The sequence below is a fragment of the Cyclopterus lumpus genome, chromosome 12 (genome assembly GCF_009769545.1).
Source record: "Cyclopterus lumpus isolate fCycLum1 chromosome 12, fCycLum1.pri, whole genome shotgun sequence".
In the NCBI taxonomy this organism is placed as follows: domain Eukaryota; kingdom Metazoa; phylum Chordata; class Actinopteri; order Perciformes; family Cyclopteridae; genus Cyclopterus; species Cyclopterus lumpus.
Genome location: NC_046977.1, coordinates 10,335,960 through 10,343,095, shown reverse-complemented (window position 1 = coordinate 10,343,095; position 7,136 = coordinate 10,335,960).

The window sequence follows — 7,136 nt, the reverse complement described above, 5'->3', positions numbered from 1 at the left end:
AGTTAAGCTTGATAAACGGTCACAGGGGTACGCTTCAATAATATCCACTATACGTATGTAGAACATGCATCACTAACTCGGGGAGTTGGGTTCATTGAAGGTCTTTGGTCTGGGTTGCAAGTTGCAACAGGCGAGTGAGTGATGTGCTTGTAACAAAATACACGCGTGCGTCAAAGTATTCAAAAGGCGTGGGACTATACATAAAAAACTAAAGGAAAAATAAATTGTTCTTTTTAAATATATCTTTCTTGCGAGGGGTTTGAAAATATATTTCTTCTCGGCGTCTTCCAGGTTTCTGTAACGACACAAACAAAATGGCTCCTATACAGACGTTGATGTAAAATAGTTGCAAACAGACAATCGTAATACCCGTTGTGTATTTTACTGGCTGCAGATGAGGAGACAACTAGATAACTATGATTATGAGCGGATAGAAAACCAAATCTGAAGAAAAACTGTTCGCTTGGATTGTTTTCTTAATTCAAAGATTTGGTCCTGAAACGTGCTGATGTACACCGAAAATGGCATTCTACAGTTTTTAGCCACCTCATAGCAGCAATAAGCAGTGAACGCATGCACCGACATATTCATATTCAACACGTCCAGCAGATAATGAGAAACATTAGCCTTCATATAGAATCATGTTTCTGATGAATGTAAGAATGTAAATATTCACCCTCTCTCTCTGCTGTTTTCAGTCTAACTCATGAGGGAAATATCTGTCTCTTTAGCTGCTAAATGCTCCAAATGTTCACCAGCTACAGTTGTTAAAGTCTGTCTGCTGTTTGGTGGCTGGACAGGAAACCATCGGCGGGTTTCAGGAAATGTTTTTGCAACGCACAACAATGACCTGAAAGAGCTCCATGGAGCCGAGTGTCAGTTGTTTAACAGCTTTCACATTACACATAGTCATGGGATACATGACGTTATAAATATTTTTGGATTAGTGCAGCTTTAAAAATCAAGGCAACATGATTAGTAAACGCTTCATTCTTGAGATTGCTGAAAAAACAACCTTTTTGTTTTGGTCATGAAGAAATCTTCACATTTAACATCAACCCTTCTTAAGCCCTCATTTTAAGGTTTTTCTGCGCATTGAACAACGGGCCGTTCTTTTAAAGAATAACCATGACTGAGAAAATGAGAGTCTAATCTATACATATTTTACATGTTCATATTCCATTACATTGTTCATGATTTAGATAAACAAAGAATGTTATGACTTTATGTTACATTTTACACAGATTAATATGCCTCTGTACACCTCCATCACACATAGATTGAACAATATATAAAGGCCTGAAAGTCAGTAATTGTTCTCATATACCTCAGGGACACATTATCTGGGGCTTTTCAGCAGCTGGTATTCATGTCAGCATTTTAATATAGTGTGTGGATGAGAGCGGTGCCCTGTACGAACCTGTCGGGGGCAGAATGATCAACATCCTGCTGACTTGTAGCATTTTCATGTTCACAGGGGGAGAACCCGAGCCCATCCATCTCCGATCCCTGCTTGTCCCTCAGAGGAGTGTCGGATAACGGAGCATCCTCTTCTGGTTTGTCGCCAACACTAAAACACCCTGCTGACGTTTAGCAGTTTAAGTACCTTGTGTATGTGCTGCTCCTCAGACAATAAACAATGTTTTATGTGCAGCAGTGGGGAGTCACAAAGCAGAGTTCCTCCTGTAAAATAATCACAGTAAGTACGGCTCAGAGGTAACACAAACTACAGCCTACAAAATGAACATAAAGGGGATTCAACACCTCATTAAAACAAACATTCTGGACCTTGAAATCAGGAGTGGAGAAATCAGTCTCAACACAATGTCCATTTAGTATCTGCCCGAGAGCTTTCAGTCATACTTCTGTCAGATAATCTGTATCATCAGCAGATGGAGTTTGCCAACCTGGACGAGAAGTCAGAAACAAGCAGCACCGTATATATATATATATATATATATATATATATATATATATATACACTTCTCGTGTAGCTACAACACTGCATGAAAGAAGGCCCGGGAGAATGTGATTAATAATTGCACCAAGCTGGATCATCTCAGACAGATCGTTCAAATCGACTGCACTCCTCTTTTACTAAACCAAACAGTTCAGCTCGGTCATTATTCGCTGACACAGGATGTGTGCGGTAACAGCTAGGCCACATGTTAGGACACTCAGTGATGTAGGAGGCAGAAGGAATGTTTTCATGCACTTGCCCTTGTGTTTCTTCCTTCCTGTGGTTTGACCCTGACACAAACTCTCTCACAAGATCTTCCTTTATGACAGGAGCTCTATAGGTTGAAAGGTCAGATCTCAGACTCACATTGTTTACTTGAGTAAAGGTACCACAATTAAAAAATACATTGAAGCTAGTTTTATTAACTTGATATACTTTATACAGTTAAGGAGTTTAGAGTAGTAGTAGAGAGTCTCAACATGGGGGTCAGGCCCCTGTAAAGGGTCACAAGATAAATCTGAAGGGTCGTGAGATGATACATTTAAGAGGGAGAAAAAACAAGAAAGAAAAAACAAAGTTTTCCAACACAAATGTTTTTGTACTTTTAACTAATCTGTGCTTTTTTTCAACATTTTGGGCTTCGAGCAATTATCGTATAACGAAACCGTCAAACAACTCAATTCTGAAACGTGACAAGGGCCCCCAACAACCTTTTCTTTTTCTTTCTTTTTGTAAATGGCCACAAGCCAACAAGGCTGTGAACCAGAGGTTTCATCTCTAACAATGTATTGTATAAGTTTGTCATGTGTTTTGTATGTAAAAGCTTATTCAGTAAGTTACTAGTTACAATATGTATTCAGATCAAACAAATAAATTATGTGTTATTGTAAATTAAGATCAAATTAGACTTTATTGATGCCCAGCAGTATATAAAGTACTTAAATTAAATCCACTTTTACATTTGTAACATCAAAGTAATTTACACATTAATGCAGAAATAGCTATAATCCAATAAAATGATAAACAGTGATGTACCTTTACTTGTACTTTTACAGTATTTCTACATTGCGGTCGTACTACTTTTAGATAACATGTTATAATGTTCTCAGTAGTTTGCGGATGTGCCAGTCACGAGCCGCGGATTGCTCTCGTTTTGAAAGCATCCACGCGCCATCTAGTGGCGCTGACGTCGGTTCCAAGTGGGGCTCGTCGGGCTGAGAAGCAGCTGAATGTTTGTATCAAGTCGTTCATTTCATCTGCAATTGACCGGATGTATTTGTCTCAGTAGGAGCACAACATTATAGTTATGCAATAGTTTAGAGGCAATTATATGTCTCTGTATGCTAGAAATCATGAAAAACATGAGCTGCAGGTTCACCTTGCATAACACAAAGAGTTACTGCGGTCATGTGAGCCGGCGCTTGAAATGTAATGCACCTCTATTCACGGCGTTACGGTACGGAGGCTTGTAGGTTCCCAAAAGCACGGAGATAGGCCCTTATTTAAGCAATGTGTTGTCCAATTTGATATAACAAGTCAAAAACAACATTATTTTGGACATTATATGAAATAATATTTTAATAGCATATGAAGTTACACTACTGTACTCTATTTAAATGAAAGTCAGCTCAAATTCAATGATTTTATTCATAATTTCACAATATTATAACTGTTATTAAAGCAGATCCTTAAAAGGTTATATTATATTTCCACTGGTGTGTTGTTCATGAGTTCCCCTGCTATGTTCATCTCTATTTTATTGAGATTTGACTCAATACTAAACTAAACAATGTTGTTTTTGACTTGTTATATCAAATTGGACAAATCATTGCTTAAATAAGGGCCTATCTCCGACCTTTTGGGCCGTACACGCCTCCGTACCGTAACACCATGAATAGAGGTGCATTACATTTCAAGCGGCGGCTCACATGACCGCAGTAAAGAGTTGGGGGGTGGGGTGGGGCTCACGTTATGCAATCGTGGAGCTAGATGTTTGTTGGGCAATAATCATCACAATGCATAACGTAGTCATCTGTTTCTCATCCAAACATTTATAGTGTCAACTCATCGTAAATCACCGCAAGACGTGCGTGTGATCCATAATTATTCCCATAAAAGTTGGTAGTTATGTCTTAGTTTTTCTTTCACATTTGTTTCCCCCCAGGAGAAAACATTTTCCAGTAAATATGTTTTTTTTAAATGTAGTTTCCATGACACAGTCGCATTTGTCAGAAACTGCTAAACTGCTTGAGCAGAATGAAAGAGTGATGAATCAGATCATATTCTAGTTGTGCAATCGGGTGAACGACGGGCAGCTGTGAGAACAAAGCACATCAGATGCTAATGTTACACAGGGGGGGGGGGGGGGAAATTAATATTCAAGGGAGCTTGTTCACTCAATGTGCCAGAATATCCCATGGCGTGTATGCTGCTGAAACACTTCAGTGGTCCATTAATCAGAAATTAAATCAATAACAACTCTGATAATTAAGTGTTTAAATAAATGAAAAGGTAAAATTGCCAACGATTCTCTGGTTCAAGCTTCACGCTCAGACACTCAGAATGGACTTTTCAGGGAAGAAGGAGCCACCTTGTGTCCAGTTGTCAAAGTTTTCAAATGAATATATAGATTCTGGATGATGAAGGAGCAGATGAACACTTTTTTATGGACAAAACAAATCAGAAAGACATTATTATTAGAGGGAGATCCTTTTATGTGGCTTTAAATGTCTTATCGATTTATAAAACGTAAAAGAATTATGACAAACATAGTTATTAATTGAAGCATTTGAACATTTCTTTAAGCTAAAACATGTTGTTAAAAGGCCAGTGTTTTACACTTTCTGTGAAACTTGAGAGGAAACTCAAACTCAAATAGAGAGAAGTGCAGGAAAAATGAATGAACAAGCGTTGACTCAAACAAAATTGCCGCTCTAGTGGTCGGTCAAGAGGGGACCGGATACAGAGTGTGAGAGACTGAGAGGAGACATTAATAACATGGTGTTATTTATATTTAATATGACATGTTTATTCTCGCTGTTTACATTCGGGTAAAGCCGGATGGAGAATGTCTCTTTTTTCATTTCTATGACTTCACCCACCGGCCTTTTCCACTTTGTTGCTCTACTAACTTTTGTTATGTGTCTGGATCCAAAGCAGAACTCAGACCAGACCAGTGACCAGGGTACCAAGTTAAAGTGGAGTTCGTTTTAACAAGTAGGAGAAGAGATGTACATGTTCCTAGCAGGCTGGAACGGAGTCAGAGGTTCAGAGAGCCGAGCCGACGAGCTGGGCCAAGGACTGAGAAGCATGTTGACAAGGAACTGGGCGAGGCAGGCAGGCAATCACACACAAACAGAGAGAGAGAGAGAGAGAGAGAGAGAACCAACGGGGCCAAAACACAAAGAAGGGTAACACAGAAAAACACCCTGTTCTCTCTATCTCTGCCAGTTCTCTTCTCCTTCTTCTTTGGCGGTTAAAGTATCCGGAGAATACATGTGAATCAATGCTGTGTGCCCCAAAGAGTTTTAAAAAATGCACCATCCATGTGTGAGTAAACCCGAACTGTCCCACACTTTACTGGCATCCTCAGAAATAAACTACCAACAGCTGGAGAGAACAACTTGATCCCATTCTGTATTTGTCAATAGAAAGTCCAATAAGGATGACGCTTCATTTCAAACCAGACTATCATATTTCTCCTATCTGACATACTTCATATTCATTCAGTGTCAGTCGATCTCAGATTGGTTAAATGGAAGGAAAGAAGTTTAGGGGATTTCATGTGTGTTCAAAGCATCAAGGTATCTTTTGAAAAACAGTGTGCCAGTTAATACAGGTTATTCGCTGACAGTTTTCATTTGATCTACTTTCCACTGGGAACATAGTCTGGATGAAAACTGTTGGCATTGAGCCCTGTGGATTATCCAGAGAAATGAGGACGCTGTTTCTGGAAAAAGACAAGATGTTTCAATGCTTTGCACCACAAACATAATGTGAATGAATGTCATTGTATTTGACAGAAATGTCAGAGATGGATATGTCAAAATCTGCTCAAATAAAAGCAAAGTATATACATATACCCGACTGATATTTTAAAATGTGAGAAATAGTTTGCTCACTTCCTTCATCCAATACAACTTTGATATGTTAACACGGTGGAAGGAAATTCAGGCCAAGTCTAAAGCTCTAAAGTGTGTCACTGGTTGCCTGAGGGCCTCCACAGATCTTTTAATGTGGTTCTGTGAAATAAAATCAACATAGTAGGGTCACTGTTTGATGTACTGGAAATGGCAGAGAATTTAAAGAGACTCAGGCTGCAGCATAATACTCTATCTGCAACATGATGACACCTTAAATGCATTTTTTTGGGGTTTCCTGCTCTACTGTTGCAACAGCTGCATAACTTATAATTTGAGTATTTGAGCTGTATTATAACACAATACGAACATAATTAACAGCATGAGCAGCCTTCCTCCCCTGAGGCTCAGCTATGTCTGAATGATAATAATGATGTGGCAGCGCTATCTGCTGCCCCCTGCGGGCTCGCAGCGGTAGCTGCCATGTGATGGAAGAAAACCCCCTCTAATCTCTTTACTGCAGACATCAGGCCTGTGAGTGTGCACACACGCGTCACTCACACACGCACACACACACGCACACACACACGCACACACACGCACACACACACACGCACACACACACACACACACACACACACACTCACACACACAGGCTAAATGCAGCGGTAAATAAGATTGTAGACGCATTTACCTTTGGAACAAAACCGAAATAACACAGGGGCAGGGGGTAATCTCAGGTTTTGCCTCCTACGACTGAAGTAAGAGGGGTTCGAGGGTGGGGTTTAGGGGGTAAGAGCAATGGTAAAAACACAAGTATCTTTTGTGAAATTTTTAAAAAGTATATATGATTGCACAACTGTCTCATGTCTGATGCAGCGAGCAACTTATTTTATTATAATAAGTGTTACACTAGAATAAACCGAAGCCGTGAAAATAGCATGATGCGTCTGTCCGGCTCGCACATGCGCCCGGACTCACGGCCGGGAACGCCCACTCCGGTGATGTGTTCAAGCGGATTGGCTGCTAAAGATACCAGCGCCCGTGTGCGCTCTGTGGTTGGCTGCGGCTCCCTTTGCCATTACGTTATGCTTACT